Source organism: Scyliorhinus canicula, chromosome 6 (genome assembly GCF_902713615.1).
Source record: "Scyliorhinus canicula chromosome 6, sScyCan1.1, whole genome shotgun sequence".
NCBI lineage: Eukaryota > Metazoa > Chordata > Chondrichthyes > Carcharhiniformes > Scyliorhinidae > Scyliorhinus > Scyliorhinus canicula.
The window spans coordinates 217821137-217836697 of NC_052151.1; positions in this window are offsets into that span (position 1 = coordinate 217821137).

The window sequence follows — 15561 nt, forward strand, 5'->3', positions numbered from 1 at the left end:
AGCACAGTGGGATACAGACGGGAGGGAGTGGCCCTGGGAGTCCTCAACATCGACTCCGGATCCCATGAAGTTAAACACGGGCAAGGAAACCTCCGGCTGATTACCACGTACCAGCCACCATCAGCTGATGAATCAGTACCCCTCCATGTTGAACACCAATTGGAGGAAGCACTGTGGGTGGCAAGGGTACAGAATACGCTCTGGGTGGGGGGATTTCAATGTCCATCGCCAAGAGTGTCTGGGTAACACCACCACAGGCCGAGCTGGCCGGGGCCTAAAGGACAATAGCTGCTGGACTGGGACTGCAGCAGGGGGTGAGGGAACCAACAAGAGGGAAAACACACTTGACCCCATCCTCACCACCCTGCCTGCTGCAGATGGTTCTGTCCATGACAGTAACGGTAGAAGTGACCACCGCGCAGTCCTTGTGGAGATAAACTCCCGTCTTCACATTGAGGATACCCTCCATCGCGTTGTGTGGCACTATCACCGAGCTAAATGGGGTAGATTCAGAACAGATCTAACAAAGCAAGACTGGGCGTGCATGAGGCGCTGTGGGCCATCAGCAGCAGCAGAGTTACATTCAAGCACAATCTGTAACCTCATGGCCCAGCATATCCCCCACTCCACCATTACCACCCAGCCTGGGGATCAATCCTGGTTCAATGAAGAGTGCAGGAGATCATGCCAGGAGCAACATCAGGCATCCCGAAAAAGGTGTCAAACTGGTGAAGTTACAGCACAGGACTACTTGTCTGCCAAACAGCATAAGCAGCAAGTGACAGAGCGAAGTGAATCCACAACCAACGCATCAGATCTATGCTCTGCAGTCCTGTCACATCCAGCCGGGAATGGTGGTCGAACGCCTGATTCTGAGCAGTTTGACTGCTAAGTGAGCAAGGTACACGGATGGGGAAGCCTCAGAGACGACATCAACAGCATCCTGCTCAATTACCCATGATCACTGTGGAAGGACAAGGGCGGCACGGTAGCACCGCGGTTAGCACAGTGGCTTCACAGCTCCAGGGTCCCAGGTTCGATTCCGGCTTGGGTCATTGCCTGTGCAGAGTCTGCACATCCTCCCCGTGTGTGCGTGGGTCTCCTCCGGGTGCTCCGGTTTCCTCCCACAGTCCAAAGATGTGCGGGTTAGGTGGATTGGCCATGCTAAATTGCCCTGAGTGTCCAAAAAGGTTAGGTGGGGTTACTGGGTTACGAGGATGAAGGGGGATAGGGTGGAGGGGTGGGACTTGGGTAGGGTGCTCTTTTCAAGGGCCGGTGCAGACTCAATGGGCTGAATGGCCTCCTTCTGCACTGTAAATTCTATGATTCTATGAGCCTCATGGGGAAGATTGGCTACGCCAGATATGGATAAACGGGCTGGACATTTTCAGGATATCAGATGTCGTTTCCTGTGCAGGTACAAAGGTGACGTCAGAACGGCCTTGACCGAACAAGAGGGGTGAAAGGCCAAAACGTACGTTAAGCCCGAATCCAGACCGAAATTCCTCAGGGCTAGGCCTGCCCCATATCCTCTACACCAGAAAGTAGAGGCCGAGTTGACACGCATGGAAAGACGAGGGATCATAAAACCGGTGCCGTTCGCTGAATGGGCGGCCCCTCTTGTTCCTGTCTTCAAAACTGACCGCTCTTGTCAGAAACTCAGGTGATTACAAACTCACCATAAAATAATCGGCCCAACTCGACAAGTATCTGATCCCTCGGATAGAAAACCTCTGTGCCAAGTTGCCGGTGATGCATCCAAATCTTGATTTAAGTCACACTGGACGAGGCTGACTCTCGGAAATATGTGACCATCGACACGCACAGGGGGCGTTGCCAATATACCAAGTCGCCAATTGGTACAACATCTCAACGGACGACGGAGAAGCTGCTGCGAGGAATCCCAAAAAAGTCGTGCGGCACTCAGACGACATATTGGCGACGGGGACTTCGCAGGCAGGGAATCTGGTCAGCCTGGAGGACGTCCTTAAAAAGGTTCAGAGACGCTGGCACAGATTAAAAAGAGAAAAGTATACATTTCAGGCCAGTGAAGGCAAATATTTGGGAGTTGAGTGAACTCCAAAGGCACGGCAGAAGATAAAGGTAAAAACCTCACCGAGGAATGTCGCAGAATTGAAATGGTTTGTGGGCATGGTAAATTACTCTGCACCTTATCCCTCAGTTGACAACTACATTAGCGCCACTACATCTCCTTTTAAGCGGGCATTGGAATCACCCGCATCGAGAAGCTTTCCACCAAGTGGAATAGGTCCCACAGTCGTCCAGTTTGTTGGCTCGTTTTGGACAGATTAATTTTGACCGATGGTGCTTCACCCGATGGGATTGGGGAGGTCCTGTCCCACAAGATGGAGGACGACACTGACAGGCCCATTGCCTCCTGATCACTCGCCGAGCCTGAACAAAAGTATGCACAAATTGAGACCGGGAGCCTGGCTGTGATATACGGCGTTAAAATCATTCCATCAGTAGGTGTAGAGTGGACGGTTGACCGTCACAACTGACCGCAAGAGACTGACCCGCCGTCAGATTTTCTGTCGGTCCCCTCGACCCACAACAGGAACGTGACGCGGTCCCCTTGAAGAACCATTCATTTTTTTCTAAGTGGATGCCATCATCACGTCAGAGCATCTGGGGCTCCACCAACTGGGGAAAGGTGAGCTCCGTTGCAAAGGGGCTCCAGGGTGGTACCACCCCCAGCACAGGGGACGCTGCCACAGGAGTTGCACAGTGCTCAGCCTCGCCAGGCTAATGATGGAAACGTTGGCCAGGAACTACATCTGGTGGTTGGGCATTGATCGAGTTATCGTGAGTCTGGTCCATTGAACATAGGTCATAGAATTTCCAGTGCAGAAGGAGGCCATTCGGCCCATCGAGTCTGCAGCGGCCCGGGGAAAGATCACCCTATCTAAGCCCACACCTCCACCCTATCCCCGTAACCCAGCAATCAATCTAACCTTTTTTGGACGCTAAGGGGCAATTTATCATGGCCAATCCACCTAACCCACACACCTTTGAACTTGTGGGAGGAAACCGGAGCACCCGGAGGAAACCCACGCAGACACGGGGAGGACGTGCAGACTCCGCGCAGACAGTGACCCCAAGCCGGGAATCGAACCTGGGACCCTGGAGCTGTGAAGCGACTGTGCTAACCACTGTGCCGCCGTGCCACCCACGGTCAGTCACAGCAAACCTTTTGCACTCGTGGGAAGACGTGGCTGCCCATGAACAAAAGTGAGCCGGAAAGGTCGGGAACTTTGGACCCGGTCCATCCTGGATACCTGGGAAAACTGCGGGAAAATCTGGTCCTGTGTCGGACCCGGCGGATTCACGAGGGAAGCGGCTGCGGAAGCACGTTGACCACATGAGGAGCAGAGAGAGACCCCCGGCGATCGGACAGGTGGATCCGGTGGGCACTCCCACTGGGCCTTCGGTGCAGCCTGACCGTAACGAAGCCAATTGGAGTAAACCACCAGGACTAAGAAGGTACCTGATGGACTAACCTTGTGACGGAGTGTACCGTACTAACCCGCTTAGTGGTTCTACCGTCATTGTACATAGTTAACTGTCAGTGCCCGTGATGTTAATCCGTGTCGTGGGAATTAAGGGGCAGCGTGGCCCCTTTAAGGGGAGGGTTTTCGCAAGGCACGTGACCCGTGCGAACCCCGACGAGAGGGGAAAAAGCACGGGACTCTGGGAGCAGGGCCCCCTGGGCAGTGTGGACCCGGGAGACAAGGCGTAAAGGCTTGTATGATATACCTCTGTGCCTGTATATAATTAACCCATATTGTTGTTCCAGTAAATAGGAGAAACCTCCACAGTGATACCTTGTGCTATTAACCAAGGCTGAGGCATTGGCAACAACCTTCAGCCAGAAGTGCTGAGTGGATGATCCATCTCGGTCTCCTGCGGAGGTCCCAGCATCACAGATATCAGTCTTCAGCCAATGCCATAGAACATAGAACAGTACAGCACAGAACAGGCCCTTCGGCCCTCGATGTTGTGCCGAGCATTGTCCGAAACCAAGATCAAGCTATCCCACTCCCTGTCATTCTGGTGGGCTCCATGTGCCTATCCAATAACCGCTTGAAAGTTCCTAAAGTGTCCGACTCCACTATCACAACAGGCAGTCCATTCCACACCCTAACCACTCTCTGAGTAAAGAACCTACCTCGGACATCCCTCCTATATCTTCCACCCTGAATCTTATAGTTATGCCCCCTTGTAACAGCTACATCCACCCGAGGAAATAACCTCTGAACGTCCACTCTATCTATCCCTTCATCATCTTATAAACCTCTATTAAGTCGCCTCTCATCCTCCTTTGCTCCAAAGAGAAAAGCCCTCGCTCCCTCAACCTTTCCTCATAAGACCTATCCTGCAAACCAGGCAGCATCCTGGTAAATCTCCTTTGCACCCTTTCCAATGCTTCCACATCCTTCCTATAATGAGGTGACCAGAACTGTGCACAATACTCCAAATGGGGTCTCACCAGGGTCATGTACAGTTGCAGCATAACCCCGCGGCCCTTAAACTCAAGCCCCCTGTTAATAAACGCTAACACACTATAGGCCTTCTTCACGGCTCTATCCACTTGAGTGGCAACCTTCAGAGGTCTGTGGACATGAACCCCAAGATCTCTCTGTTCCTCCACATTCCTCAGAACCCTGCCGTTGACCCTGTAATCCGCATTCAAAGTTTTCCAACCGAAATGAATCACCTCGCACTTATCAGGGATAAACTCCATCTGCCATTTCTCGGCCCAGCTCTGCATCCTATCAATGTCTCTTTGCCGCCTACAACAGCCCTCCACCTCATCCACTACTCCACCAATCTTGGTGTCATCAGCAAATTTACTGACCCACCCTTCAGCCCCCCTCCTCCAAGTCGTTCACTCCATGTGATATCAAGACGGCTGAAGGCACTGGATACTGCAAAGGCTATGGGCCCTGACAATATCCCGGAATTGTACTGAAGACGTGCTCCGGAACTCGCCGCACCCCTAGCCAAGCCATTCCAGTATAAATGAGACTATCAGGGCAGAAAGCACGGAGGACCGTCTGGGAAGAGACAGTTACAGAGACAGGAAAACTTTAGTTCCATGTGTAACCTGAAGGAGCCATTGTCTTGTGCGCATGAGGGCGGAATGGAATCACGGGGGGGGGGGGGGGTTAGAATATCCAACAGCAAACCAGGAGGCCATTCAGCCCATCGTTTCCAAGCTGAAGCTTTGTCAGATCAATCCCGGCAGTGCCTGATCTCGTTACACAATCAATCCAATTCAATTTCCAAAGCAACTACCAAACCAGCTTCCAGCACACACTCAGCTGGCTCCTCCCACATCCGGAGGGCCCGCCCCCGTGGCAAATAAAACCTTCCCCTCGCGCCCTCTATGATTGCGCTGCCAATAACGTTGAATCGGTACCCTCTCCTTCGTGACACTTGGGAACGTGGTTCCTCCCGAACTCCTCTGACCAGACACCTGGAGATTTTGAACACCTCCTTACGCGGGAACGGAAACAGGCCACTCGGCCCATCGAGCCTGCTCCACCATCCAATGGGATCGTTGCTGATCTGATGCCATAATCCTCAATTCACTTTCCCACCTTATCCCTGTGACCCTCGACCCCCTCACTGATTAACAATCAGTCTGTCTCAGCCTTGACCATGCTGGACGACCCAGCCTGTACAGCTCTCTGCGGTACAGGATTCCCCAGACTCACTTGTGGCCCCTCTCCACATCCATCCCGCTCCACTCCCACCCTAGTCAGTAGGAACAATATCTCTGCAATCAGAGATGGACAGAGCTGTCAATAGTGCCAGGCACATCTCCCGCACCTCAACCATCTCAGACGCGTCTCCCGCACCTCAACAGTGTCAGACCCGTCTCCCACACCTCAACCATCTCAGACCCGTCTCCCACACCTCAACCATCTCAGACCCGTCTCCCACACCTCAACCATCTCAAACCCATCTCCCGCACCTCAACCATCTCAGACCTGTCTCCCACACCTCAACCATCTCAGTCCCATCTCCCTCACCTCAACCATCTCAGACCCGTCTCCCTCACCTCAACCATCTCAGACCCGTCTCCCGCACCTCAACCATCTCAGTCCCGTCTCCCACACCTCAACCATCTCAGACCCGTCTCCCTCACCTCAACCATCTCAGACCCGTCTTCCACACCTCAACCATCTCAGACCCGTCTCCCGCACCTCAACCATGTCAGACCCGTTTCCCGCACCTCAACCATCTCAGACCCGTCTCCCACACCTCAAACATCTCAGACCCATCTCCCACACCTCAAACATCTCAGACCCGTCTTCCACACCTCAACCATCTCAGACACGTCTCCCGCACCTCAACCATCTCAGACTCGTCTCCCGCACCTCAACCATCTCAGACCCGTCTCCCGCACCTCAACCATCTCAGACACGTCTCCCGCACCTCAACCATCTCAGACCCGTCTCCCGTACCTCAACCATCTCAGACCCGTCTCCCCGACCTCAACCATCTCAGACTCATCTCCCGCACCTCAACAGTGTCAGACCCGTCTCCCGGACCTCAACCATCTCAGACCCATCTCCCGCACCTCAACCATCTCAGAACCGTCTCCCACACCTCAACCATCTCAGACCCGTCTCCCACACCTCAACCATCTCAGACCCGTCTCCCACACCTCAACCATCTCAGACCCGTCTCCCACACCTCAACCATCTCAGACCCGTCTCCCACACCTCAACCATCTCAGACCCGTCTCCCGCACCTCAACCATCTCAGACCGTCTCCCGCACCTCAACCATCTCAGACCCGTCTCCCGCACCTCAACCATCTCAGACCCGTCTCCCGCACCTCAACCATCTCAGACCCGTCTCCCGCACCTCACCATCTCAGACCCGTCTCCCGCACCTCAACCATCTCAGACCCGTCTCCCACACCTCAACCATCTCAGATCCGTCTCCCACACCTCAACCCTGTCAGACCCGTCTCCCGCATCTCAACCATCTCAGACCGTCTCACGCACCTCAACCATCTCAGACCCGTCTCCCGCACCTCAACCATGTCAGACCCGTCTCCCGCACCTCAACCATCTCAGAGCCGTCTCCCGCACCTCAACCATCTCAGACCCATCTCCCGCACCTCAACCATCTCAGACCCGTCTCCCACACCTAAACCATTTCAGACCCGTCTCCCGCACCTCAACCATCTCAGACCGTCTCCCGCACCTCAACCATCTCAGACCCGTCTCCCACACCTCAACCATCTCAGACCCGTCTCCCACACCTCAGCCATCTCAGGCCCGTCTACCCCACCTCAACCATCTCAGACCGTCTCCCGCACCTCAACCATCTCAGACCCGTCTCCCACACCTCAACCATCTCAGACCCGTCTCCCGCACCTCAACAGTGTCAGACCGTCTCCCACACCTCAACCATCTCAGACCCGTTTCCCGCACCTCAACCATCTCAGACCCGTCTCCCACACCTCAACCATCTCAGACCCGTCTCTCGCACGTCAACCATCTCAGACCCGTCTCCCACACCTCAACCATCTCAGACACGTCTCCCGCACCTAAACAGTGTCAGACCGTCTCCCCAACCTCAACCATCTCAGACCCGTCTCCCGCACCTCAACCATCTCAGACCCGTCACCCGCAGCTCAACCATCTCAGACCCGTCTCCCGCACCTCAACCATCTCAGACCCGTCACCCGCAGCTCAACCATCTCAGACCCGTCTCCCGCACCTCAACAGTGTCAGACCCGTCTCCCACACCTCAACCATCTCAGACCCGTCTACCCCACCTCAACCATCTCAGACCCGTCTCCCGCACCTCAACCATCTCAGACCCGTCTCCCGCACCTCAACCATCTCAGACCCGTCTCCACACCTCAACCATCTCAGACCCGTCTCCGACACCTCAACCATGTGAGACACGTCTCCCACACCTCAACCATCTCAGACCCGTCTACCCCACCTCAACCATCTCAGACCCGTCTCCCGCACCTCAACCATCTCAGACCCGTCTCCCGCACCTCAACCATCTCAGACCCGTCTCCCGCACCTCAACCACCTCAGACCCGTCTCCCGCACCTCAACCATCTCAGACCGTCTCCCCTACCTCAATCATCTCAGACCCGTCTCCCGCACCTCAACCATCTCAGACCCGTCTCCCGCACCTCAACCATCTCAGACCCGTCTCCCGCACCGCAACCATCTCAGACCCGTCTCCCGCACCTCAACCATCTCAGACCCGTCTCCCACAGCTCAACCATCTCAGACCCGTCTCCCGCACCTCAACCATCTCAGACCGTCTCCCGCACCTCAACCATCTCAGACCCGTCTCCCTCACCTCAACCAACTCAGACCCGTCTACCCACCTCAACAGTGTCAGACCCGTCTCCCACACCTCAACCATCTCAGATCCGTCTCCCCCACCTCAACCATCTCAGACCCGTCTCCCGCACCTCAACCATCTCAGACCCGTCTCCCACACCTCAACCATCTCAGACCGTCTCCCGCACCTCAACCATCTCAGACCGTCTCCCGCACCTCAACCATCTCAGACCGTCTCCCACACCTCAACCATCTCAGACCCGTCTCCCACACCTCAACCATCTCAGACCGGCTCCCACACCTCAACCATGTCAGACCCGTCTCACTCACCTCAACCATCTCAGACCCGTCTCCCGCACCTCAACCATCTCAGACCCGTCTCCGACACCTCAACCATCTCAGACCCGTCTACCCACCTCAACAGTGTCAGACCCGTCTCCCGCACCTCAACCATCTCAGACCCGTCTCCCCCACCTCAACCATCTCAGACCCGTCTCCCGCACCTCAACCATCTCAGACCCGTCTCCCTCATCTCAACCATCTCAGACCCGTCTCTGCACCGCAACCATCTCAGACCCGTCTCCCGCACTCAACCATCTCAGACCCGTCCTAACCACCTCAACCATCTCAGACCCGTCTCCCGCACCTCAACAGTGTCAGACCCGTCTCCCGCACCTCAACCATCTCAGACCCGTCTCCCACACCTCAACCATCTCAGACCCGTCTACCACACCTCAACCATCTCAGACCCGTCTCGCGCACCTCAACCATCTCAGACCCGTCTCCCGTACCTCAACCATCTCAGACCTGTCTCCCACACCTCAACCATCTCAGACCCGTCTCCCACACCTCAACCATCTCAGACCCGTCTCCCGCACCTCAGCCATCTCAGACCCGTCTACCACACTTCAACAGTGTCAGACCGTCTCCCGCACCTCAACCATCTCAGACCGTCTCCCACACCTCAACCATCTCAGACCCGTCTCCCTCACCTCAACCATCTCAGACCCGTCTCCCTCACCTCAACCATCTCAGACCCGTCTCCCACCTCAACCATCTCAGACCGTCTCCCGCACCTCAACCATCTCAGACCCGTCTCCACACCTCAACCATCTCAGACCCGTCTCCCGCACCTCAACCTTCTCAGACCGTCTCCCACACCTCAGCCTTCTCAGACCTGTCTCCCGCACCTCAACAGTGTCAGACCGTCTCCCGCTCCTCAACCATGTCAGACCGTCTCCCGCACCTCAACCATCTCAGACCCGTCTCCAGCACCTCAACCATCTCAGACCCGTCTCCCGCACCTCAACCATCTCAGACCCGTCTCCCGCACCTCAACCATGTCAGACCCGTCTCCCACAGCTCAACCATCTCAGACCCGTCTCCCGCACCTCAACCATCTCAGACCCGTCTCCCACACCTCAACCATCTCAGACCCGTCCCCGCACCTCAACCATCTCAGAACCGTCTCCCGCACCTCAACCATCTCAGACCCGTCTCCCGCACCTCAACAGTGTCAGACCCGTCTCCCACACCTCAACCTTCTCAGACCCGTCTCGTGCACCGCAACCATCTCAGACCCGTCTCCCTCACCTCAACCATCTCAGACCCGTCTCCCGCACCTCAACCATCTCAGACCCGTCTCCGCACCTCAACCATCTCAGACCGTCTCCCGCACCTCAACCATCTCAGACCCGTCTACCCCACCTCAACCATGTCAGACCCGTCTCCCACACCTCAACCATCTCAGACCCGTCTCCCACACCTCAACCATCTCAGACCGTCTCCCACACCTCAACCATCTCAGACCCGTCTCCCGCACCTCAACCATCTCAGACCCGTCTCCCGCACCTCAACCATCTCAGACCGTCTCCCACACCTCAACCATCTCAGACCCGTCTCCCGCACCTAAACCATCTCAGACCCGTCTCCAGCACCTCAACCATCTCAGACCCGTCTCCCGCACCTCAACCATGTCAGTCCCGTCTCCCGCACCTCAACCATCTCAGACCGTCTCCCGCACCTCAACCATCTCAGACCCGTTTCCCGCACCTCAACCATCTCAGACCGTCTCCCACACCTCAACCATGTCAGACCCGTCTCCCGCACCTCAACCATCTCAGACCCGTCTCCCGCACCTCAACCATCTCAGACCGTCTCCAGCACCTCAACCATCTCAGACCCGTCTCCCGCACCTCAACCATCTCAGACCGTCTCCCGCACCTCAACCATCTCAGACCCGTCTACCACACCTCAACCATCTCAGACCCGTCTCCCACACCTCAACCATCTCAGACCGTCTCCCGCACCTCAACCATCTCAGACCCGTCTCCAGCACCTCAACCATCTCAGACCCGTCTCCCGCACCTCAACCATCTCAGACCCGTCTCCCACACCTCAACCATCTCAGACCGTCTCCCGCACCTCAACCATCTCAGACCCGTCTCCAGCACCTCAACAGTGTCAGACCCGTCTCCCGCACCTCAACCATCTCAGACCCGTCTCCCGCACCTCAACCATCTCAGACCCGTCTCCCGCACCTCAACCATCTCAGACCCGTCTCCCGCACCTCAACCATCTCAGACCCGTCTCCCGCACCTCAACCATCTCAGACCCGTCTCCCGCACCTCAACCATCTCAGACCCGTCTCCCGCACCTCAACCATCTCAGACCCGTCTACCACACCTCAACAGTGTCAGACCCGTCTCCCGCACCTCAACCATCTCAGACCCGTCTCCCGCACCTCAACCATCTCAGACCCGTCTCCCGCACCTCAACCATCTCAGACCCGTCTCCCACACCTCAACCATCTCAGACCCGTCTCCCACACCTCAACCATCTCAGACCCGTCTCCCGCACCTCAACCATCTCAGACCCGTCTCCAGCACCTCAACAGTGTCAGACCCGTCTCCCGCACCTCAACCATCTCAGACCCGTCTCCCGCACCTCAACCATCTCAGACCCGTCTCCCGTAACTCAACCATCTCAGACCCGTCTCCCGCACCTCAACCATCTCAGACCCGTCTCCCGCACCTCAACCATCTCAGACCCGTCTCCCGCACCTCAACCATCTCAGACCCGTCTACCCCACCTCAACAGTGTCAGACCCGTCTCGCGCACCTCAACCATCTCAGACCCGTCTCCCGCACTTCAACCATCTCAGACCCGTCTCCCGCACCTCAACCATCTCAGACCCGTCTCCCTCATCTCAACCATCTCAGACCCGTCTCTCGCACCGCAACCATCTCAGACCCGTCTCCCGCACCTCAACCATCTCAGACCCGTCTAACACACCTCAACCATCTCAGACCCGTCTCCCGCACCTCAACAGTGTCAGACCCGTCTCCCGCACCTCAACCATCTCAGACCCGTCTCCCACACCTCAACCATCTCAGACCCGTCTACCACACCTCAACCATCTCAGACCCGTCTCGCGCACCTCAACCATCTCAGACCCGTCTCCCGTACCTCAACCATCTCAGACCTGTCTCCCACACCTCAACCATCTCAGACCCGTCTCCCACACCTCAACCATCTCAGACCCGTCTCCCGCACCTCAGCCATCTCAGACCCGTCTACCACACTTCAACAGTGTCAGACCCGTCTCCCGCACCTCAACCATCTCAGACCCGTCTCCCACACCTCAACCATCTCAGACCCGTCTCCCTCACCTCAACCATCTCAGACCCGTCTCCCTCACCTCAACCATCTCAGACCCGTCTCCCACACCTCAACCATCTCAGACCGTCTCCCGCACCTCAACCATCTCAGACCCGTCTCCCACACCTCAACCATCTCAGACCCGTCTCCCGCACCTCAACCTTCTCAGACCCGTCTCCCACACCTCAGCCTTCTCAGACCTGTCTCCCGCACCTCAACAGTGTCAGACCCGTCTCCCACTCCTCAACCATGTCAGACCCGTCTCCCGCACCTCAACCATCTCAGACCGTCTCCCGCACCTCAACCATCTCAGACCCGTCTCCGCACCTCAACCATCTCAGACCCGTCTCCCGCACCTCAACCATCTCAGACCCGTCTCCCCACCTCAACCATCTCAGACCCGTCTCCCGCACCTCAACCATCTCAGACCCGTCTCCCACACCTCAACCATCTCAGACCCGTCTCCCGCACCTCAACCATCTCAGAACCGTCTCCCGCACCTCAACCATCTCAGACCCGTCTCCCGCACCTCAACAGTGTCAGACCCGTCTCCCACACCTCAACCTTCTCAGACCCGTCTCGTGCACCCGCACCTACCATCCAGACCCGACTCACCTCACCTCAAACCATCTCATACCCGTCTCCCAGCACCTCAAGCCATCTCAGACCCTTCTTCCCGCAGCCTCAACCATCTCAGACCCGTCTCCCGCACCTCACCATCTCAGACCCGTCTCCCCCACCTCAACCATCTCAGACCCGTCTCCCGCACCTCAATCATCTCAGACCCGTCTCCCGCCACCTCAACCATCTCAGACCCGTCTCCCGCACCTCAACCATCTCAGACCCGTCTCCCAGCACCTCAACCATCTCAGACCCGTCTCCCGCACCTCAACCATCTCAGACCCGTCTCCCGCACCTCAACCATCTCAGACCCGTCTCCCGCACCTCAACCATCTCAGACCCGTCTCCCGCACCTCAACCATCTCAGACCCGTCTCCCGCACCTCAACCAGTCAGACCCGTCTCCCGCACCTCAACCATCTCAGACCGTCTCCCGCACCTCAACCATCTCAGACCCGTCTCCCGCACCTCAACCATCTCAGACCCGTCTCCCGCACCTCAACCATCTCAGACCCGTCTCCCACACCTCAACCATCTCAGACCCGTCTCCCGCACCTCAACCATCTCAGACCCGTCTCCCACACCTCAACCATCTCAGACCCGTCTCCCGCACCTCAACCATCTCAGACCCGTCTCCCACACCTCAACCATCTCAGATCCGTCTCCCGCACCTCAACCATCTCAGACCCGTCTCCCACACCTCAACCATCTCTGACCCGTCTCCCGCACCTCAACCATCTCAGACCCGTCTCCCTCACCTCAACCATGTCAGACCCGTCTCCCGCACCTCAACCATGTCTGACCCGTCTCCCGCACCTCAACCATCTCAGACCCGTCTCCCGCACTTCAACCATCTCAGACCCGTCTCCCGCACCTCAACCATCTCAGGCCCGTCTCCCGCACCTCAACCATTTCAGACCCACCGTCTGCATGTCTACTGTCACCCTTTCCCCTCCCTCCCTGAACTCGGATAGGGTTCCTCTTGACCTCACTTTTCATCCCACCAGCCTCCGCATTCAAAGGATCATCCTCCGCCCCTTCTTCTTACTCTAGCAGGATGCCGCCACCAAACGTGGGTGGCACGGTGGCACAGTCCTCAGCCCTACTGCCTCACAGCGCCAGGGTCCCAGGTTCGATTCCCCGCTGGGTGACAGTCTGTGCGGAGTCTGCACCTCCTCCCCGTGTCTGCGTGGGTTTCCTCCGCCTGCTCCGGTTTCCTCCCACAGTCCAATGTGTTGATAAGGTAGATTGGCCATGGAAAATTGCCCCTTAGTGTCCAAAGGTTTGATGGGCTATGGGGTATAGATGGGGGAGTGGGCCAAGGTAGGGTTCTCTTTGGAGGGTCGGTGCAGATTTAATGGGCCAAATGGCCTCCTTCTGTACTGTCGGGATTCTATGACATCTTCCCCTCACGCTCCCTCAGTCAGCATTCTGCAGGGTTTGTTCCCTCCGGTATACACTGACCCACACCTCCATCACCCCCAACACCGCACCCTCTTCCCATGGCACCTACTCATGCAATCTCAGAAGGTGTAACACCTGCCCCTTAACCTCCTCCCTGCTCACCATCCCAGGGCCTAAACACTCTTTTCAAGTGATGCAGCGCTTCACGCGGTCTATTGCATTTGCTGCTCCCAGTGCGGTCTACCCTACATCCTGCTCCCACACCTACATGTCCATCCTTGCCTGCTGCACTGCTCCACGTAGAGATAGAGAACCTGGTGGAGTGGTGAAACGACAACAATCTCTCCCTCAATGCCAGCAAAACTAAAGAGCTGGTCACTGACTTCAGGAAGCCAAGTACTGTACACACCCATGTCAGCATCAACGGGGCCGAGGTGGAGATGGTTAGCAGTTTCAGATTCCTAGGGGTGCACATCTCCAAAAATCTGTCCTGGTCCACTCACGTCGACGCTATCACCAAGAAAGCACAACAGCGCCTATACATCCTCAGGAAACTAAGGAAATTTGGCTTGTCCACATTAACCCTCACCAACTTTTACAGATGCACCATAGAAAGCATCCTATCGGGCTGCATCACAGCCTGGTATGGCAACTGCTCGGCCCAGGACTGCAAGGAACTTCAGAGAGTCGTGAATGCCGCCCAGTCCATCACACGAACCTGCCTCCCATCCATGGACTCCATCTACACCTCCCGCTGCCTGGGGAAAGCGGGCAGCATAATCAAAGACCCCTCCCACCCGGCTTACTCACTCTTCCAACTTCTTCCATCGGGCAGGAGATACAGAAGTCTGAGAACACGCACGAACAGACTCAAAAACAGCTTCTTCCCCACTGTCACCAGACTCCTAAATGACCCTCTTATGGACTGAACTGATCTCTCCACACATCTTCTCCACTGAGTAACAGTACACTGCATGTGCTTCACCCGATGTCTGTGTATTTACATTGTGCATTTATGTATGTCCAATGATTTTCATGTATGGAACGATCTGTCTGGACTGTACGCAGGACAATGCTTTTCGCTGTACCTCGGTACACGTGACAATAAATCAAATCGAAAACTCAAGCTCAGCACTACTGGAGGAACAGCACCTCATCTTTATGGGCAGCACTGTCGCACAGTGGTTAGCACAATTGCTTCACAGCTCCAGGGTCCCAGGTTCGATTCCCGGCTGGGTCACTGTCTGTGCGGAGTCTGCACATCCTCCCCGTGTGTGCGTGGGTTTCCTCCGGGTGCTCCGGTTTCCTCCCACAGTCCAAAGACGTGCAGGTTAGGTGGACTGGCCATGCTAAATTGCCCTTAGTGACCAAAATTGCCCTTAGTGTTGGGTGGGGTTACTGGGTTATGGGGATAGGGTGGTGTGGGGCTTGGGTAGGGTGCTCTTTCCAAGAGCCGGTGCAGACTCGATGGGCCGAATGGCCTCCTTCTGCACTGTAAATTCTGCAAAAGCTATGAGATCAGCC